Here is a 22,721-nt window from a genome sequence, read left to right as displayed (position 1 = left end):
GTTTTTAATGACTTCCGATTTTTAATATGACCAATTTTTCTGCTGGTTTGAAAATGGTTATTTCCTTCTGTTCATTATTGGACTAGAATTACCGAATTATAAACTACTTATATTTTTAATCCACCAATTTTTGGCAAAACATCCTGGGTTTCGAGGATTCCTTGGGAGGTAAACTTGTAGAAACAAAGGGCGCCATTGAAAAAGGGAGACAAAAAATAGTAACGCTTACACGTAATTTTAATACTTCCGAAAGTAATCTGATCTTAACGCCATCTCTGCATGGTGCAAAACATGGTGCATGGAACTAAACATTAGCAAATGTAAACTTATGCGTGTCTCTAGAAAAAATATTAACTCACCCGTTTACTCGCTTAAAAATCTGCCTTTAGACGCCGTATCTTCTTATAAATACCTTGGTGTTCAGATTTCATCTAACCTTACTTGGAGCGTTCACACTTCGTACGCTATTATTAACGCTAACCGCATGTTGGGTTATCTTCGACGTAACTTTGCAAAATCACCTTCAACCCTAAAGCTACTACAATACAAGGTCTTAATTCGCTCTAAACTCAAATATTCTGTTTCAGTTTGGGATCCGAGCCATGAAAACTTGAGACACTCACTTGAAATGGTTCAAAATAATTCTGTTCGTGTCATAGTGTCTAACTATAATAGAGCTGCAAGCATCAGTACAATGAAATCTAACCTTGATCTGCCCTCCCTAACACCCCGGCGCAAAACCTCTCGTCTTTGTCTCTTTCACTAACTTTTTCTTCATCCTTTTTCTTCATCCTAAAACTTATTTTACCCCCCCCCCCCCCCCCCCCAATACATGTCATCTCGATTAGATCCTGTCATAGCCTCCTCTATAGAGGAGGCTATGATCCTGTTCATAAAGTCGGGATTCCATCGTGTAGAACTAATGCTTTTTTTCAGTCATTCTTTCCTCGCACATCAGTGGAGAGGAATGGCCTTCCCGCCCCCACAGCAACAATCAAGGATCACCCACAGTTCAAGAACGCCATAGCTAATATTGTATAACTCGGAGTCAATTTACTGTACTAATAATCACTGCATTTTTTTTTAAATTTATACTTATGCATTGTACCCACTCCCCTCTCTAATGCCATTGGCCCTGACGGTATATGAAGTAAATAAATAAATAAATAAATAAATAAATATTACTATTTTGATTATTTACTAATAAAGGTAATGAAATAATTATGAAATTACTCCAAAATGGAATCGATTACACGTAATTTCTAGTACTTCCGAAAGTAGGCAACTTAGTATTTTGATTACTTTCCAATAAATGTAATCAAATTACTAAAAAATTACTCCATAAAGGAGTCGATTACAAGGTTTTTTTATTACTTGTAATACGTACAGTACAGGCAGCCTATTAGATTCCTTTCACGCGAGTTGAAACGTGGTCGCGCCAGTGTGCAGATAGACCTCGACCACTTATAATAATAAAATTAGTACCTTTATTTTTTCCAACAAAAACAATGTTGGAAAGGTGACTTGGGAAAAAAGCTGTAAAAACAGCTTGACGAGCCCCAAACCACCTACACCAGCAGTCGCGATGCAGGCACTAAAGATTTATACAAAATTGAAACATGACATGTGTACTACATGTTTGAACAACTTTACAAAGAAAGAACTGACGCTAAACAAGATAAGTAGCATATTGATACAGTTTACACAATAGTGAATACACACACAGAACGTTAAACACCACTGAAATAAACGCGAAAGAAACCATCGATTCAAAAGATTTTAGCGCTTATCACGGACAATTTGGCTCGAAATAAACATTTGAAATAAACATTTCTCGTAAGATGCTCACCGATATATTGCTAAGCTCATTGCCTTGCCTACTAAGCTGGTTAAGGGTAGAGGGCAAAGTATATTTTAAACTTTGGTGGCCGTAGTTTGTTCTAAAAAAGGGTACCTCCCAAGGTTCTTTAATTCGTGTTGGGTACCTATAAATTTTATCTGTTAGCTTCGCTAAGTTTTTAAGGTGACATTGGGATAAATTTGTTTCTATTTTATACCTTGCACATAAACGATATTTATATAAATCAAAAATTTTCATCACACCAATCTTACAAAAAAGATCATCGGTTGGATGTTCTAGTGGCACATTAGAGATACTTCTTAATATCTTTTTTTGTAGCATAAAGATTTTGTGGAGGTTGGTATAGGTAGTAGTGCCCCATATGAGTTGATCCGGTCCTGTACTATATAGACGGCAGGTTTGACCAGTATTCGCGAAATCAAATATACACGCAACGTACGTTCTGGATATGGCCACTTATATTGCACTGCCAGACTTAATTCACCCTTACAATAAAAGAATGATAAGTAAAAAAAAAAAAAAAAATGAGGAAATATACGTGAACCGGACGTGTGCCGGGGCTACCCAATAGATAACACCACTGAGTTTGTTGCCAAAAAAAAAAGGCGAATATACGGCGAGCAAGTGTTCCAAATTGCGTCTTTGTCGAATCGAAACGCAAGGAGGAGCGCGCCAATCAGAGGACAACATGGAGACGGCGCCGAGAATGCGCGACGACGAAGAGGCAGCCACGCACGCACCGTCATTGGTTGAGGTCGGAGGGGGGGGGGGGGGGCAGAAGCACGTGGACGAGTTTGAGGAGTAAACAAAGCCGCGAGGTGTACAAGGAGCGCACGAATTTGCATGCCGTAATACCTTTCCAGCGCTCTTTACTAAGGCCAAAAAGGCTGAGTCCATTGGCTGTGGGTTCATGGGCAAAATCAAATATGCTGTAAAAAAAAAAATGGCAGCGACTTTTAATGTTTAAGTTCTATAATGCATGATTGGTGAGTGGATTGGTGTGTCATATGACGTATATTTTCCCGCTAAATCTAGCGGGGAAACCGAATGGTTGTATGGGTCACGGGACGCCGATTTTCTTCACTAAATTTAGTCGGGAAACTGGATCGGTGTCGAGGTCACAAGACGTAAATTTTCCCGCTAATTTTAGCCGGTAACAAAATTGGTGTGTAGGTGACGTGACGCCAATTTCCCGCTAAATTTAGCGGGGAAACTGAATTGATGTTTTGGCCACAGGAGGCGAATTTTGCCGCTAAATTTGGCGAGGAAACTGAGTCGACGTTTCGGGCACGTGACATCAGTTTCCCCAACGTGTATACAAGTCACGTGACGCACCCTTCCCCGCTAAATCTAGCGGAAAATGCACGGGCGGACGGGCAGCTATAATAGAGAGTTTTCGTAGATCGTTTTTGGCGTCCCGCGACACTTTCCGCAATTCGCTACGACACCCGGAACTCTACAGCCGAGGTCATCGGCGCGCAGGCGCAGTAGCGGCTTCTTCGTTGCGGAGGGCTTAGCGGAAGGGGAAACGCGGTCTACGAAAACCAGACTTGTCCCTATCCTAAACACTCTACTCAAGGTACTGTATTTCAAATACTCTTATCAGTACTTCAGTATCTTGCAAACACATTTCTTCATGAGTATTTGCTACTCTATCTTAATTACATTTCTCACTATCTTGTACTCAGCACCTCAAACACATTTTTCAACCTTTGGAAACATTTGTCGCAAGAACAATCTACATAACCAGGGACCGTCATTCTCCTGGCCAAGGCTGAACCGATTGCAGACTTGGAGGCAAGCGACCAAACAGAGGGCAGGAAACAAGGCACGAGCAAAGCGCAGTCTCCAAGTGCCAACAAGTACAAGTACACCCGCCTTTATGTATCCTCCTGTCTACTTTACGCTTGGAACTACCAAAGTGCTGGTAACGTCATCGGGATTTTACATCTTTTGTCTGAAGCTGGAGCGGTGTCGTCAGCGAAAGAGTGTGACGCCAGCGCTTGGTACGGTCACAATGGACCATTTTCGGAAATGGCCGGCTCAAGAGGTTCTGGTATGAAAATGCGCGAGCACGTCTTCAAGTGAGAACGAATACTACCTCGACTAAAAAAAAACTAGATCCTGCTGGTTTTATTGAATTGCAGTGACCTAGATTGGGCATCTCCAAAGCCCCTTGCGTGCCTAGTGTGGCTTAACTTTGGATCGCAAGCTCCTTCAAAAGAGTTACTTTTATCTCCTTCCGGATGAGCACATTGTTTAATTCCTATAATCCTCAAATCCAGTTCTTTGCCAGGTGGAGACAGGGACTGAAAGCGGTTTCGTAAACACTTACTTGTGTTATTTGTGTTACTTGTGTTTCCCTCCTGACCTTCCTAATATCTTTTTTTGACAGTTTTGAAGGTACAGGCTACAAAATACTTGCACTTGGTTGTTGATCAGCGACAGAAGCTCCTGTCCTCTAGCCGATGTTTCTCCTGTGCGTGCACGTTTGTCATTCACTCGTGTGCTCGGCATCAAGTCTGGCTGCCTGATCAACTTCTAGTTCGGCTGTTAAGGATATGCAATGCCTGACATGTGTCAAGTCCGTCGAATCGCGTCAAGGCATATTACAAACTCATTGCGGAATGCGTCATGGGCCGACCCTACCGCCAAACTAAAGCAAGTATGTTACCATGTCTACAATACATGAGTCTCCCTTGTTCCTAAAATATTTCGGTGCCTACTATGTTGTATATCCGGAATTATTTCAAAATAAACTTCGATTGCAACAGCTAAGTCGCTTCTTGAAAATCATAAAGGTCACAGCAGAATGTAATTTTCAGCAAAGTCGTCGCAAGTAGAACACCCCCTTTGACTTTTTTATTCTTCTATTACCAACTTGTAACCTATTTGCCGAGTATCTTGGAACGTAGCTCAATTACCTTTTCAAAGTATCTGTACTCTGGTCAAGATAGTTCGCAGTAAAAGTAACTTAAGTACTACTCTAAATACATTCTCAAATGAACGTTTAGTATCTTATATTAAATACTTTTGTTGAGTATTTTTCACACGGACACTGACGAAAAGTCCCTCTTGTGAGATTGGGGGAGGGGGATAGCGTTATAAAACATTTTACTGCGCACCCCTTAACGCTTCCCGCAGCCTTACCTCCGGATAACAAAGCCGTGGTGCCGATAGAGATGTCGTAGGACGACGCTCGACACAGATTGGACACGACGATTGCGTCAACGTTCCACTCAAACTTGACTCGCAGCCAAGCGCTGACGCGGCACTCGTTTCCAGTCTGTGTCCGGCGTTCGCCTTCGCTGATGACGCATAAATGGCAGCACTACGGGCCTTGTCTTCTGGGCGGTGTTGCTACAGCCCCGTAAACAAAGCTGGCAGCGTGCAGAAGGCGGCTATTGGAATGGTTCGGACTTCAGGAAACGGCGTTTATTGCCTTTCCCACGATAACGACAAAAAAAAAAATAAAAGAAAACGAAGGCGCTCATACGAGCGCCCGTCTTATTTATGCGACCACCAAAAGTAAAGAAACGAGGCGACTCACACGTCCTTGAATCGTTCATCGGCGAGGGTGAGGCTTACGGAGGCGGAGATCTCAGGCGTACCCTCTCCCCTCCTTATGGCGTCACACTGATTGCCCCGCAGTAAAAAGGAACACGCGGAAGACGAGCGGCCACGCGTTCGTGTGTCACTCGCTTGCAAACCTTTCGAGTATCAGCGGAGGCGCCGCCGCCGCCGCCCGTAATGTATACGGAGTAGTAAAAGGACCTTTCATCGAGTGATTATAAGTTGCAGTTAGAGTAAAGCCGTGGTCATACTGCCAATAACATCGTACAAAAAGACGGATAGTCCCTGTGATATCCCACACCGCCTGGTGATAGTTACGAAATTGCGGAGGGTAAGCAAATTGGCGATGGAAAGTGAGTGAGTGAGTGAGTGATTTATTTGCACTTAAATTGGTGCGCACACGGCGGCGTGCCAGGCAAAGCAGATAGGCAAAAACCCTTACGCGTGTGCGTCTGCCAGCCTGCCGCCGTGTGCGTTGGGAGTTACAGCACTACCCAGCTTTAGAAGCGTTAAAATTATGATGGAAGTGATGATGGAGGTGGTGGTGATGACGATGATGTTGCTGATGACGATGGCGATGGTGATGATTATGATTCAAGAGGAGGAGGGGGTGAGGGAGTGAAGATCATGATGGCAGCAAACGCGAAGGCATTAGTCTAGCGAATACATTGCAAAGTTCCTGGGATGCATTGTGCGACGTGGGCAGAGGGCTACGAGAAGCTAATGGTATGGTCAAGAAGTCTCTAATTGCGGCAGGCAGCAGGGATTCGGTGTGACGAACAGTCCTGCCTCGAAGAAGTTTGGGCTGACCTGATCTTCTACCGAGACGTACGGCTGCCGATAGGCGAGTCCCCGAAAGAGATCCGTCAAGCAATCGTACTTTTGGTTCTTAACCTTTAGGCTAGGTGGCGCAAGCTGCCGCCCGATATAAAGGCTACAGCCGTTGGCATCCATCCATCTATCCGTCCATCCAGACAGCAGGCACCCACTGCCTGAGGCGTGTGTCTTCCTCGTGTGACGGTCGTATACCACATTGGTCGCACGGAAGCTTTCAGCACACATGGTCGTAGCGCATACGTATGCAAGATATGCATGGTGATGATGCAATTAATGAATTATTATCATATTTGGAGAGTTCTGTTTGTCCTTTGTCCCCCTTGTTTGTCTTCTCCAGGGTTTATTATCGTCATGATAAGCGTGCTTCGAACATACTCGAGTTGTGTCCCCAAACAATTTTATCTTGATGTCTCCAGACCGTCTTTATTGCATGATACACCAACAATAAAACAGTAACTTAAAAAAAACAAAAAAAACAATGGGCATGGCGAGTTTTGATTACCTCAGTACTATCTACAAGTGACTTATAGTTTGTAGTGTGTCGTGCGACTATATAAACTGCAATACCGTACGAGCATTTCTGTACTGCCCCTTCAAATATGATGCCATTTGAAGCCCGCCAATAGGGCTTTTCCGTGGGCAGGGTGGAGTCTACGAATCTACGAAAAGTAAAAAGAAGGGTCAATGCGCATTTTTTTTTTTTTTAATTATCTAGCGGGAGCACCTACCGTGCTTGCAAGCTGTTTAGGTTTAGGAGCATTGAACAAAAAAGTTGAAGGCGAAACGTTGTTATACCTTTGTAGCATTCGGAATTATTTTGACGCATTCGCTTCCGTGACATTCCAGCGGATTCCCGGAGGTACTTTACTGAACTTCTCCGTTGGGATGATGAGATTCTAATGTCTGAATTTAATTCCGAAAAGAGTTGGAAGTTTGAATCGAGAGAGCCAGTGCTTCCATCGGCACTACCGCTAGAGCGGCCGGTATGCGAAGTGAGCAACATGTGCGCGGAGCGTCTAATTTGAAAACTATAAATAGCCCTGTAATGCGAAACAACGTGCGAATATCGCGTTTATAGTTCATCAAAGCCGTAACAAAGAGCAACACCTTCCTCGGCATGCGAAGTTTCGCGTTTAGGCTGGCACTTTCAAATTTCCAATCCCCGCCGTACATGTATGCGGCCTCGACCGTCAGATGGCTAAATATAAGTGCAAGTAAACATTTCATATACTTCTGAGTATCCATATACTTAGTAATTTGTTTTTCATATTAGACTCTTTAGAGCTCCTCTTTCAGAATTCATGCAAAGTTACACAAAACATTTAAAATTATTCTTACTCACACGCTTCACGATAATCATTTACATATTCCTTTTTTAAGGCGGCTTACGAATGAAAACGAATGTAGTAGTTCTTTCCTTTTCTTTTGATAAGGAACATCTTCTTCGTGCTTAATAAGTAATCTCAATTTTTTTTAGCTCATTTCATTGGCCGCGTTGAATTGCTCAAACGGGGTTTCCGGGAATGGAAATTAATCTTACCAAGATTGCCTTCTAATGAGTCTCCCCAAGTGCCGCAAGCATGGTACACGTGTAAAGTAGAAACTAAACATGAAAAAAAAAAATGCGACCTCACTTTCTTTGGCGCCTACGCTGTGTGCATTGTTAGTGAAGCCGGAAGTCGTGTTCGCGTATTCCCCCGGAGGTCACAATGGAGCAACATTGATTAAACTCTGCGAATTAAAGTCAGTTCGCACGTGTATCCCAGCGCTTGAGACAATGCAAAGCGAGTGCCGCATGAGCGCTACCGCGTCAGCGCTCACTCAGCGCTGAGTATAAGAGCCGTAATTTCCGTGTATGCTGGAAAAGGCGGGGTCATATGCAGCGGAGTGCTCTGTGATACAGCGCTGATAAAGCGCAAAGTGAGCGCTTTTCCGGCTCTGTCTTTTGGGGAGGGTATACAGCCGTCGCGCGTTGAAAACTAAACCCACGGGGAAGGCAACACATGAATGTTGAATGTCGGCTTCCGATGCAGCGTTCCGCTGAAGCAGACGAACGCTGCATGAGCGTCCGGCTGGGGCTAAATGAGATCATTCAGAAAAGGACCAATAGACCCCATGCGCAAAAGGGCGCCCCTAGTGTCGGGCACAGGAACTAGGACAGGCCGCCATGTTTAGGTCACTATATAGCAGACGACACACGCCGCAACGCTGTCGCTGCCCAGCATTTCACGCTCGCCGAAGTAGAGTGTCGGCTGACCACGCCCGATGGCTGCAGAACGAGCTAGGATCAGGGCAAGAGGAGGCAGATCGATTCTAGCGGGACTCGAATGAAACAAGGAACCGCGATGCCTATGCCCATTAGTATGATGGCATAAAAGATGGCGTCAGAAGTGGAGGAATTACGAACATTTGCCGCGTACAATGAGGTGATTAACGTCTGCTGCGTACGTTACAGCGAGGTGAGAACTGCAGAAACTGACGGCGGCGTCGCTCATGACGAGAAAGAGAACTGCGTGTGGCGAAATATCACGAAATGACGACACGACGTTCCGAATAGTTCCGATGCAAGAGCGCGGTAGGGCTGCACCTCATCGTGGAGGAAGCTGACCGAAACGTGGCGATGATTTGCTGTCCCATGATGCTGTGCAAATCGAAACTGACGAAAAGCCCACCATTGAGGGGCGCATTTGTGAAGGGGATGTATTAAACATGACTCTTGCACATGTTACTCGAAATAAAGTAATCGAGTACAATTACAATAACTGTTGCTCAAAAAAGAGTATTCAATTTGATTACTTGATTACACGAGACAAAAAAAAAAGTAGTTGACCGTTGCTCGAAAGAGTAACTGTTACTTCTCCGATTACTTCAGGTTTTTGAAACGGCAGAGGTTTCGGCCGGTTTAAAAATGGGTCTCTCGTACCATTCATTGTTGGATTAGAATTGTCGATTTGTGATCTACTTGTTTTCTTCATCCACCAGTTTTGGTAAACCGTCCTCCTGTCAGAGATTTGGTTCGAGCATTCCATTATAGGATACTTGTATGAACCAAGGACGCCGTTAGAAAAGGAAGGGGCAAAAAGTTACGGTCACAAGTAATTCATTACACCGATTAAGTAATAAGATTACTCTCGCGATTACTTCACGGTGAATGTAAACAAATTATTACAAAATTACTTTAAAAAGTAATCGATTGCGAGTAATTTGATTACGTAATGAGTAACGTGCAAGTGTGGCCAAGTACGGTTAATTTAAAACCACCTATAAGAACAACAGAAAGAAAGAGACACAAAAAACAAATAAAGAAAGAGAGATAGATAAAGACTAGAACAACTACTGGCACTGATTTCCGGGTCCACTTCCGTGGCTATAGACTTCACCGGGGTTGTTTTTTCTTTTTTTTTCTATACAAATTGGCTCTTCCAAGGAAAATTTTATATTAGTTTTGATCCTCGTCATTTATTTTAAAATCCGGGGAGCAAGTCGTCTGCCTCTTGCGCAGGGGTTCCGGTGACGTCATAACGATGCCGAGTTCTGATTGGCTTTGATTGAACAGATAGTGGGTGGACCCCGATGCTAAATGCCTTAGGTCTACCCACTATTTTTGTTTTTCAATGAGCCAATAAGAGCTCGGCGTTCTGACATCATCGCTACCCCCTGCACGGAGCAGATAAACTCGCGCTCCGCATTAGATTAAGCTTTACAATGTTAACGCCAGAGCCGACTGAGGCACTTTAGTTTTCACTCCCGCGACCCCTTGAATATGATTCACCAAAAGGAACGCCCGCGCACGAGGGCCCCGCCCAACGCCTCCTAGAATAATGAAAAACCCGCGCATCAGAATTTCGTTACGCCACCACGACGAGATCAATGCGCAGACAGAGATTGGACCCGAGTATTACGTCATCGTTCGGCTGGACCTCGTGTCCAGTCAACGCGTCGAAGGCACTTGGCGTCGGGCACCGGCTGAGTTATAGCATCATCCGAGTGCGAGGATATGTTACGTGGAGGCTGTTTCGCAGGTTCCGATTATTCCACACTCTGCGTTACTCGGTCTAAGCCTAACGTCAGCAGACGGTCATATACCCCAACTCAACCCTCTGACGTGACGCCGCCGCGGTGGCGCTGCTGTCGGTACTGCGCATGCGCTGTTTTGTTTGGTTAGAAGAGGAAAAAGTAGGGGGGCTGGGCGCGTCTGATCGGACCCTGCAGGCTCGATCCCACGCGCTAAACGATGGTGTTCGTGCAAACCCAGCCTCCTACACGCTGTTTACGAGCAAGTTGGCGTTCGCCCACACCAGGTGTTGGTGCACTGCGCGCGCGCGCAGAAACCAGGGTCGACTTGCTAGAAACCGCGTCTAAGCTGAGACCAGGGCAAAGAAAGCACTGTCTTGGACTCCTCTATACTGACAAAGCATGGCAGATCACCACGAGGCGCGGCCGCCGAAAGTGAAAAGGTAGAGTGGCGGACAACGGATGAGAGGATAGTCAGGTAACGGGCGCCCCGCTGCGGCGAGACGCTGAAACACACTTCTCCCGAGCGATGGAATGTCCGCTAGTGCTCCACGCGTTACCGCTTCTTTTCTCGTCGGGTTTGAAAACCATGTTTCGGGTCCTCGCCGCTGCAAAAGCTCTGGGCTGAATACCAGGTTCCCCGAGAAATGCCCTCTGCTACCAGATCCTCGCGCTCCAAATCTGCGACCGGTTACTCTATGGCTCCGTCGTCGATCTACCAGGCTTTGTGATTATCGAGGAAGCTATGGCACTGGCGAAAGCTGGCGCACGAGCTCAGCGGGGCTCAAGCCGCGTGTCAAGATGCTGGCGCGCTCCAGCTTTTGCAGCGCTTTTTTGCAGCCAGTCTCAGCTGAGACGTTGTTCTAGCAAGCCGGTTCAGATTCCCTTGAAGTGAAGCGTGTCCGAAAGGGCCGGGCCGACACCAGGGCCACCCCAGCGGCGTGACGTCAGAACCGCGTGTTTGTGCACGCACGTGGTGTTGGTTGACCCCGCGACAGTGACGGGTGACGTCATCCGCTTCTGTCTAAAAAAAGAGGGCCGTTTTTTTTTCCCGTGGGACTCAGGGTTACCCGGTTGCGAGAAAGACCGGCCCGACCCATTGTTCCGTCGGCGAACAATGACATCCGTGAACGTGCTTGACTCGCTAATTATCGCTCGCCCCGCCTGGCGTCATGTCCCACGGGGATAACCCCCCAAGGACCATAGTACACAAAGCCACGCGTCTCTCTGAGTCAGGAGGTTGACCTACGTCGTCCCGACGAGAATCAAACCCAGCTACAACGGGCATTCAGTCTTCACACAACAAAACGATATATATAAAAAAGAAAGTGCTCGTAGCAAAAACCAGCAATTTTTGTCCAAGGTGCGTTCACCATGGACATTCCCAGGTGTAGCCGCCTTCAAACTTCTTGGGCTAATCCCACTTTTCTAAAGCAAGAACTAACAAAGAGAAGTTGTTTCCCCATGTTTGGTGCGGTGTGTTGTACTGACGGGTCGAACGTACAAACATAACTCGTTCATAGTATCTTCAATTTCTTCCTTCATCAGCCTCAAGAGGGCCGCCATTATTTCTTCACAGATTCCATGCACTGAGATAATGATAGGGATCAAAACTGAATTTCAAAAGGGGTCTATTATGACGCGCGTACTCGTCTATACATCGTTTCACTCCTATAGCTGACGGTGCGCTGGAAGCTACACGTTGGCGGGACCAATCGACCGCCCCCATTCGTCACCTAACCCAACACAACCTATTCTCCGTTCACCAAGCGAAAGCTCGCGCTGCAGAACCCAGGATCCTGGGTTTAATCCGCACCCCTGCCCGTTTTTGATCTGGATGAGCATCGTACCGGCCGGTGGTCGCGTATTAGCGGTTGTACTGCACTGGCTAAATTCCTCATCTACAGCTGGGAGACTCGTCGCCCGTTGAGGAAGACCAAGCTCTAGGCTGGATAAACATACACACAACCCAATTTTCCGTTCACCGATTTCGTGGATTTTGTCCTCAGAAGATAGAATCAAAGAACTCCTACAAGACAGCGAAGACGAGAGCCTATCAGCGCCACGGCGTCGTTTGAGAAACCTGCTGAACGGGAGGGAGGTGTTCGACGACCGCGAATTTCTCGCTGTTTTATGAAAGCGACGGTGGCGAGCCTCCGTAAGTCCCGGTGGCTGGAGGAGAGCGGGAACGATCGTGGACTGGCGGTCCCTCCAATGCTTCAGCTCTTGATCGCACCGCAGTTCGACGGCGATGTGAGATTCAGGTGCACGGAATCGGCGACCTGGTAAATATGTTGCAACCCTCAGTGTGCCGGGTGTCGCGGTTCATAGCCAACACGTTGCTCCACGCTCTTGTTAAAATCTCAGGGAGCGCGGCGGATTTGGACCTCGGAATATGAGACTTTTATAAACGGAACTTAAGTAGTAATGTTTCTTGTTTAACACTGTATGCGTGAAGCGTGGCAAAGAGGTGAATTCGCGTTTATACTAAAGGCCTTTTCACGAGTAGCATTTGTCTATGCTTGACTACCTAGAGCAAGAGTGAAGGTCGTACCAGTCTTGCATCAAAAAAACGTGTTTTCAATCAACGTTATGAGAGCTTCCGTCACGCTACGCTCGCAAGATACCGGGACATCCGTGGTTCGGGCGTGGCAACCAATGGAATAAGAAGAAGGCGTTGACGAACTCGCGTGCAAGATGCCACTTGTTTAGGCTTTTGGTCTAAGTTACCTGCTGCAGACGCCAGCACGTGCAGCGCGCGTTACAATACATTCGCAGCATGCTGCTTGGTAAGTGGGTAATTGAGCAAAATGTATATTTATGGAGTAGCTCTGCAGGCCATATACATAGCGCGGACGTCCCTCGCAGTCATATTAACATGCCAAGTCAAAAAACGTTACTGTTTAAATGTTACTGTTTGAATCGACCTTAACTCATTCGGGTTGTGTGCCTACATGCAGATGTGAAAGCATTCTAGAGCAGCTAAATGTGTTCATCAGCAACAGCTATTCTACGGACAAGCATACGCCTTCCAGCCCTCACATGCAAAGTGCCAAATTTAAGTATGAAGCTTGGAGTGGAATTTAAATGTTGAATACATGGGTCGCACTGACACTGGCAGATCCAGTATGTTTTGTGTGTGTGTGTGCCAAATGGCGAAGACTTCACCGTGCCATCATCATCATTTGTGCCGTCATCAAGGGGGTACCAGTATTTGCTATGTTGTTATGTTACGACGGCATGCCAAGGATAAAAAGCTGGCTATTCTCTGCGCCAACTATTTTGTGCTACATTGCCAAAGCTAGAGTAGTTTAGTGTGCAACAGTCCCTCACTGCTGCGAGAGCACGTGAATTTGTCTTTTACGCCTCATTTGCATGCGCTCACGCGACTATAGCTTCGGCAGAGTTGGAGCACTGTGGAAGCTAGGCTAGTTTTGACAACGCAGCACAAAATAGTTGACGCTGAGTTTAGTTATGCTTTGTTTCACCTAGTTTCACCTTATGCGCGAGCGAAGACAAAGCTATACTTCGTCTCACCTTAGCATGAACTACTGTTGGCCACGCATGCTAAAAGCGAGCGCTTTAGATGCAGCCTTGGCGGCTGCTCGAGCACTCGTGCAGCGAGTGCTCCAGTCAAGACGGTCAAGGCTAGCCTCTCGCGCTTGCACAGCCTTCGGAATTAGTCCATATTAAGGTGAGATTAAGTATTTATTCTGCAGTCATTGCCACAAACACGAGAGCTTGAGCTCACTGGTCTGAAGCGTTCTTCCAAGGAACGAGCTCTAGCGCTAGGAATGCATGTCTCAAAGCCTGAAGCGCAAGTCAGCTCGCGCTTGTAGCTTTGACTGCAGTCTCAGCTTAAGGGTGAACAGAGTATAAAAGCGGGAACTCAAAAACTCCGTGCGTTCGTGCTTTGCTGGAGCGCGCGAGCGGGGCAGAAACGCAAAAAGCGCTGGTCTCGCGCTTGGTTTTGGCTTCGGTTGCTGATAAATTGGTGCTCGTATGTTTATACAGCCGGAAGTTAGTCTACCAAGTGGATGTCTGGTGTCTCAGCTGTAGATGAGAAATTAATACCCGTGCCACACGGGCAACTCGAATGCCATTTACAACGAATGACATTTGAGCGGACGGCCAATCAGCGCGCGACACTCCGGGCGTACCGCATTCCACGCGCGACAGATTGCGAGCTGATTCGCCGATTGTTCAAATGTCATTCGTTGTAAATGGCATTCGAGTTTCCCGTGTGGCACGGGTATAATACCTGTGCCACAAGGGCAACTCGAACCGCTAACCTGGGGTCTTTAACGTGCGGTACGCCGGTATTGGCGACGTGAGCGATCGAAAGCGTCGCTGTGATCGGTCTTTCACGATAGCCCGAATGCTGACTATGACGTCAGCAAAAGATTTCCCAGTGACGGAAATAAGAGGAATGGAAGAACTTCAACTTTGACGGTGTTGGCAGTGTTGGGTTGAGAGTGCTATGGTTTCAAGCTTCCACCATGTTCTTTAAAAACACCATTGAACTTGTTGTTCACAAGGTAATGACGTCACGAAAGGTAACCACAGGAGGGCGCCACCGAAACATCTCGCCGCCATGCTCATCCAGATCGAAACCGGCAAGGATGGGGATTGAACCCAGGATCCTGGGGTTCTACAGCGCAAGCTTTCGTTCCACGTGCTCCGCTAAGCCACCAAACTTGCGACTGTCTATACTTCGTTTCAGCTCGCAGATTAGGTGAAAGGAAAAACAATTGCAAGCTTAGTGGCCCGACTATTGCCTTAATGGGCACTATCACGCAAAGCGTGTGCGTGAACGTGCCTTGACTGGCTTGCAATCGCATGGGCTTACCCGCACGTGCAGAGACATGGCGGCGGTCAAAGGCCAAACTGCGACTCGCGAGCCGCATGCGGCTCTTTGCCGGTTCAAGTATGGGTCGCGGCTCTCTGGTAAGCGTGCCCTCTTCCCCTCCTGTGTCCCCAGGAAAATAACAGTTCTAGAATTAAATAAAAAGAAAGCTCACAGTCTTGGCAGATTACACTACGTACATACAGGAGGACTGTTCTTTGGCACACAGATGAGTCCAGTGACCCTGTTTCCTTGATTGTTCTAGAAAAACATTCGAACCGTATACGCATAACGGGCATCAGGGGCAGTGCCTAGCTAGCGAACCATGCATTAATTTTTGCTTAGCCGTTGAAAAAACGTTCTGCTGCCTGGTGGTATTTGTTGTAGTCGGCAATTATACATGTCCCGTTGGGAAAGGACTGTTCCCTCTAGATAATTCTTAAAAATAGCCTTCCCCCTCACTTTCCCCCTTTTCTTTTCTTCCCGCGGCTCTTTGAACCTTTGTAGTTGTATCAGCGGCTCTATCCCCGTGTCACTCTGAACAACCCGGTCTGTACCAACCCCCCCGTTAAAGCAGAGAACACACTTCTTCCAAGGGAGCAGAATGCGAAAATGGCTTAGTTTTTAGCCGAACTCGAGTAAGAAGAATCTGGCCGCTGTTCTTTTTTTTTTTTTTTCTCCCACCTTTGCCAGACTGGAAAGCGCTTATATATGTTTTAACGAGAATACAACTAAAATGTTCACGCTGTCTAGAGAAAAGCTCGAAATCCGCGAATTCAGTGATTGAGAGGAACATTCTAAATATAGCGAACACATCTTTTCATCATATTCGCACCAAAATTATGTTTTACCAGTTATCACAGTTATCCCCAAGAAACACTGGAGTGGAGTACGAAATTTCGTGGAATTTCTGCTGGAGGAATCGCCGAGAAGCGTCCGTGAAACCAAATGACTCTTGAGAGGAGCCGTCCTTTTTTTACTCCACACAACCGAGCGGAGGTGGAGTCGTCGGAGTCGAGCGTTTTAAGATTACGCCCGTCAAAACATGCAAACATTCTCGCTTTCCACCGTGGAACGCCGCCTCAGCAGTCGGATGTCTCCAACTCGGCAATTGGACACGAGCCCGATATGCCGAGCGTCCTGGGATGCGTTGATTGAACAGGAGACCCAACCGAACGACGACGCAGCGCTAGTCGTGTCGAATCCATGCCTTCGCTCGATCTCACTGTAATGGCGTCATAATTCCAGCGAACAGGCCTCGATTATTCGTTTCGCCATACGTCTGACCGTAGCGGCCACTACGAGCCATCTCAGCCAATCCTGCTCCGTGAAAGCAGCACGTGATATACCGTAGCCTCCTATATACTGAAAAAAGCCTGGCGGATCGCCACGAGAAACAACCGCCGAAATGGAAAAAGCGGAGCGGCAGACAACGGATCAGAGGAAAGCCACGTGACAGGCGCCCCCTTGCGGCGAGACGCCGAAACACACTTCTCCCGAGCGAACAAGTGTGTTTCGGGTCCTCGCCGCTGCAAAAGCTGTGCGCTGACGTCCAGGCTCCCCGAGAAACGAACCTTCTTTGCTATGTGCTATACCAGATCCTCGCGCTCCAAATCTGCGACCGGGCACTCTATGGCTCCGTCGCCGGACTGCCACGCGGCTTTATGAATATAGAGGAGGCTATGACTATACAGTCTCCGACCCTCACTGGCTTCTCTCAAAGGTCATGTGGCACTCACAAGGCCTTGGATTGGCCTCGACGGCTTGTACCATCCGCTGCGGTCGGTCAGGAGGTGTTGCGTGAATCACCCCGATCTCTGCATGCGTGGGCATGGGCGGTGGCGTTATTACGTGACGAAAGATAGACGTACGACGGTCCAACGAGTGTACGTAGCTTCCCCCGCGCTGTCAGCTTACTGGATGAAGGGGGCTAAAGCGACCTCTGGCAATACGGGGAAGCCGTCTCTAAAGACACGCCTACTTGACTACACGGGCGTCTGGAAATCGCGGCCTTGTGACGCAACCGGGAAAGGTTTGCATTGTGTCTCGCTTGAAACACGTGCCCTAGCTGTACCATGCATGTTCCGCGACAAGGGGGAAGTCGTAGAGGCCAGACATGGTGAAAGAGTGGCGCCCATAAAAGACGGGACGCAGAGGAAGCGAAACGCGGTGTCCTTTTTATTCACCAAGATAGCTGTGACGTTGTGCCACGTGTGTGAGTGCGATAGTTATGTTCTCTCGGTGGAATTTTTTCATAAATCTTTGAGTGGCAAGTTAGCGCTCGTCTTGCGTTTTTCTTCGTCTGTGCCCCGTCTTTTATGCGCTACTCTTTTACCTTATCTGTCCCCAACCAACCATCCCGTCAGTCCACTCTTTTAAATGCGCAGGTCGTAGTCTTGTCGAGGTGGACTGAACCTGCAGACCTTACTCAATTCTCCGCTGTCGGCTCCCGAGAACCTGCTATTGAGTACTGTAAAGCATGCACGTTTGACCGCCCCTGGCGCACCTCGTTAAAGAACAAATAAATACACAGCAGGTGTCTACTGGGGCACCAGATACTGTGGCGCCCTCGATAAAAGTGATGATGAACCGAAATTCGGAGCTCACAAAACAAGGTTGGAGCGATAGGCGGGACGCTGCAAGACACAAAAACATCGCTCATACAGCGATATCTCTCAAGCCGGGGTCACATTGCTCGCACCCCATCATACAAAAGACAGTCTGCAAACACGAATCACCGCAATATCCGTGGTTTGAATGCCGCGTGCCAAGTTTCCACCTTGAACTCATTACCATGCGGCATTGGAAGCACGGACCTCTCGATGACTCACGTTCGAATCTGTATGCAGAATATCGTTTGTATGATGTATAAGCAGTGTGACCCACCCCGGCTTAACGGTTTGCCGTATTTTTGGGAAAGAAGTGCCCGATTGAACACGGCCGACGATGCGATGAGATATCATATGTCACGTCACGATTCTTTCCTTCTCCCTTTGCTTCGTCCTCTCGAGCAGGTGAAGCAAAGCGAAGAGGAGAGAAACAAAGCCCCTACGCCTCATTCTCTACTTCTCCACCAGGATCGTGACGTAACAGACCTCACGTGATCGCGCCCTTCTTTTCCAAAAATACGGCCATCCGTTTGAGATATAGATGTGTGAGGGAGGTTTTGGGAGTTCGCGTCCCGTTCGACGCTTATGCGGCCTTATTTTCGTGAAATCCAAATTTTGATTGAGCACCCCTTTAATAACTCGTCAGTGAATGAATAATCAAATGAATAAGTAAAATAATAAATTAATTAATTAGTTGACTTTGTACCCGCAAAGCTCTGCTGTTGGTTTTCTAAGTCCATGGAGGACCTCAAATGTCAGTAGACACAATTAATTTTTTTTTGTTTCTTGGAGTGCTTGGAAAAGTAGAGAGAAATTATGGCTCATTAAGTACACGATATTTGTCTCAATTTGGATAGGCTCGGCTGTCAAACCGCACATGCAGGCCCTAAATCATGAGAATTTGCTCCAAGATAAAAAAAAAAAAGACAACACTAAAATTATCTTCTTAAAGTTCAGAAGCTATAGTGTTGTTGCAGAATAATAACTCCAGAAAAAAAAAAAAAAAACTAAATTTACGTACATAAAAAATAAACAACCTCCCCTCAACGCACAAGGAGACGAAACGCATTACGCGTTGACCGGAGCTTTGACTTTATAGCCGCGCGTTTGAACTACTCGCAACTTTCAGCGATGATGGTATACCGCGGTGCGAGAATCGCGTTCCCTAGCCCCTTGACAACCGAACCTTAGAACAAAAGTGCTTGCTTACACCTTCCTGACGTAAAGGTATAAAGTAGGGCCCTTGTATCACTCATATCTCGCAAGATTATAATTACTTACACGTCGCAGACTCAACCTGGTACTGCTGTCCTACGACGGTCATTCAGATGGCAGGCATTTTGAAATAACTAGTGCGCCCCCTGTGGGCCGTGAGAGTTGCGAATACTCATTAAAAGCTTAAGGCGCCACCCGTGCATTTTATTATCGCTCAGCAAGCAAGAAAATTTCAGAATTATGGCTTATTTGATTATTTAGTTATTTTATCATTTTCAAGGCAATGAGGGCGTTACAGAAGGGAGTGGAAAGTGGACAGAACTATACACGAAATTGGCAAGGTACAAGAAGTAAAAAGTACATGTAAGTTACATAAAAAAAAAACACTTCAATTACGAGTTTGAGAAATTACATATCTATGATCGTGGCGATTGAGGTGGGCAGGTGGTTCTATATGCAGCCTGGTCTTTGGTGTAAATGAATAAAAACACACACACACACACACACAAAAAACATGTTGGTACGCCAATTAGGGACATCTACTTTATGTCAGCGATCTGTACAAGAGGAGAAGTACGACGATGGAGGAAGAAGCTCACCTTATTTTAGTGATTGGTTATAATGGTGAATTTTGCAAAATAGAGCTACATCGTGACACTGTTCTCCGTAGGACGAGGTGGGGGAGATTTTAGTGAGTTTTCTTTGATGATACGCTCGATAAACGAGAGTAATTAGAGAAAGTGAAACACGCACCGCGGTTTAGTATTGTTTCTAGGTTATTAGTAAGAAAATAAAAACTAATAAAACACCGATGAAAAAACAAAAAAAAAAAAAAAAACCAAGCAAGATACCTGAGCTCTGCATTTCTTCATCTGTGACCATACACTCTACGAAAAAAGGTATGTGAGTTGACTTTTTTACAGTACACGAATACAGCACATCGGAGCAAAATATTGAAGGATACCAGCTCATGATGAAGCTATAGGATACGGCTAGACCAGAAAAATGCAGTCTGCGAAGGTACAATGGGCGGCTGTGACGCCATGCTATAGCTTTGACCCTGCACTCACGTGGCTTTATTAATAATTGTGTTGTGTGTGTGTTTATACAGCCTAGAACTTGGTCTGCCTCACAGGGGCGACGCGTCTCCCAGCTGTAGATGAGAAATTTAGCCAGTGCGGTACAGCCGCTAGCCTGGGGTCTTTAACGTGCATCACGCAGTAGTGATACACGACCGCACGCCGGTACGATGCTCATGCAGATCGAAACGGGCAGGGGTGGGGCTCGAACCTCACGTGGCTTTATGTAGAGTGTATGTAGTGTTCTGACTTTATTTCTCCCTAGGAAACTCCGGGGACGGAGCAAATTCTGTAGTTCTCATGATTGAATGGACTTTAAGTTTGCTTTCACATAGCTGGCAACACAAAAAAAAAAAAAAAAAAAAAAATGGACTGAGAATGGGAGAGAGAGAGAGGGAGAAGAAAAAAGAGGGGAAAAGAAAGGCATGCTCAAGAGGGTTTCACAGCTCCCAACGCAATAGGCCGATCTCACTAAGCGTTCGGCGCATGCCTGAGGCCGCCGTAACTTTAGTTCACAGGAAGCAGACGGCCGTGCACGCGAGGGCTCGTGCAGTCTCATGTTCTACACGGGCAAAGCTCCAGCGACGTTGTCGCACGTGCAAAAAGACTAAAGTTCCCTCGATGCATTACGGCAGCGGTGGTATAGTCAAACTGGCTGGTGGGATCGGTCTACTGTTACAGAATATTGTAAGGAAGAAGTGGCACGACAGACAGGCAGGGGTTTTACCAAGCGCGTGCTGAGCACGGCCGCCACTTGAATGCTGCACCGCCATTAATATTGGCCGTATTTCCTCTCATCCTTCATTAAATCTAGTGTACAAACGTCTCAACACTATAATGAAAAAAGTAAACAATACTGTGCAGATGTCCGGTACTCAACTAAACAAAACAAACCAATATGAGCGTGCGGTCTCACTGGAGTAACTGCATGTGCATTACTTTATGAGATATAATATTTACTGCATCGCATAGGTAGGGCACTGTGTTTTTGGATAAATCTGAAAAAAAAAAATTGGAAAATACTGCCCGGTAAATTTTCCGTCAACTCGAATTTATCCAAGAAAACTCTGAATTTCGTGGTCACAGCGACGAAATAGACAGCAAAAAAGACAGAGTTTTACAATTAAACATTATAAGAGCACAAGGTCAGTGATCCCGAGGAGATTCCATTTCAGTTTCCTTTAAAAGCTACAACTGCCGAAAAAAGGGGTTTACCTTTTAGCACGTCGGGATTTCCCCGGGACAACGGCCTGGTCATGGCACCCGGACCTTATTTATTGTTATTTCAAATTCTTTAAAAACTCCCAATTTCAAAGAATTTGGAATCTAACAGAAATAAACTTCGATAAACCCCGAATCCCCAGCGAAAAATAAACTCCAAAAAACACACTCCGAATTCCACGAGAACTACTAAACTCAGAAAACACGGAGTTCATTTCTTGGGCAGCTGTGTGCGAGCACCGCCCTCACTGAGCCTTGTTTTTGTTTCCTTTCGTTTTGCTTCTTTTCGATTCCTCGCTGGGGTCGCACGCCAACTTGTCGACCTTCCATAGACACCGCAGTGATCTTATATCGGAGGCAGGGTTGGCTGGGCCTCTCCGCGAGGCAGCTGAAGGTCAGTTCTACGGCGGCGCGAAATCGACTCGCGGGGAAAAAAATGCATAATACCGAGGCCGCGTTGCCAACACGTCGCACAAAAGAAAAGTCTGCAGAGAGAAAGGCGTGTTCCTTCCTTGTATGACTGTGCAAAAACTGCCTGGAGGCGTGTTCTATGCCTGCATATGTACGAAGCGGTCAAACTTCCGACATGCGTGAAACGTGCCCGCGGGCAGTTCTGTCAACAGGCCTGAGGCGAACACTACGTATTTTGTGTGATGTACGAGCCGTGTGATTGCGACTTAACAATTACTCTATAGACGAGAGCAAGCGTATGGGCTCTAAAAATAAAAAGGGTGTAGCCATTACACCCTTTCGTCACGTGTAATACACCCCAAAACTTCAGTTCGACGTACAACGGAGTGACGTCGAACTTACAGCCCCAACTTTTATGAGAGGCTCGATGACGGTGCAATAAAACATATTAAACAGCTAAAGTACGTATAAAAGACTACAGAAAATAAAAAGCTAAAGTTTTGCACTAAATAATAAAAAAAAACGACTACTTTTTTTTTTTTTTTTCACTTAGTAACACGTACATTAGCGATTTTAATAAGTTGTACAACTGGGGTCCTAATCTGGGCACGAGAAGAAAAGAAAAAATGATCCGATGTTGTGTTTGGGCTAACAATGTCGCGCAGTTTGCCTACATGAAAAGAACGAGGGGCATCCAACCGCGGTACAGACGCTAACGTGGCGTCTTGGAGCATCTCTTCAAAAACAAACGGCGGACGGTTCGCGCGGTGGCCTAAGGATGACAGAGCGACTATAGAGTACACAATGGGTCTCGCTAACTATACATCCCAAGAGTCAAACGAGGCCCCGTTTTCTTAGTTGCGTGGCCACCTTCAACGTAATAAAGAAGATCCCTACTATAGTGTCGTGTACAAGCAGGAGCTGGCGCGTAAAGTGAACCGCTTACACTTATATGTGCGTAACAAAAATGGAAGCCTGATTGATACGTTTGAACTTTTGAGTCGAACCGTATATGTCGATCGCTTGGATACGATGAAGTCGTTCAAGCAGAATCA

At 46.5% G+C, this 22,721-nt stretch overlaps 1 protein-coding gene across 1 annotated transcript in view; it reads right to left on the bottom strand.

Annotated features, from left to right (window-relative positions):
• Nucleotides 1-19,086, bottom strand: part of LOC8029571 (diacylglycerol lipase-beta) — a 94,664-nt gene extending 75,578 nt beyond the window's left edge. The window contains exon 1 of the mRNA XM_042294822.1: nucleotides 19,022-19,086. The gene's annotated coding sequence lies outside the window, so the exon portion shown is untranslated. The remainder of the gene's footprint in view (nucleotides 1-19,021) is intronic.
• Nucleotides 19,087-22,721: the final 3,635 nt, after the last annotated feature.

This window comes from Ixodes scapularis, unplaced genomic scaffold, assembly GCF_016920785.2.
Source record: "Ixodes scapularis isolate PalLabHiFi unplaced genomic scaffold, ASM1692078v2 PGA_scaffold6__148_contigs__length_123643588, whole genome shotgun sequence".
Taxonomy (NCBI): domain Eukaryota; kingdom Metazoa; phylum Arthropoda; class Arachnida; order Ixodida; family Ixodidae; genus Ixodes; species Ixodes scapularis.
The sequence above is the reverse complement of the archived record's forward strand: the minus strand, read 5'-3'. Positions and strand labels throughout refer to the sequence as shown.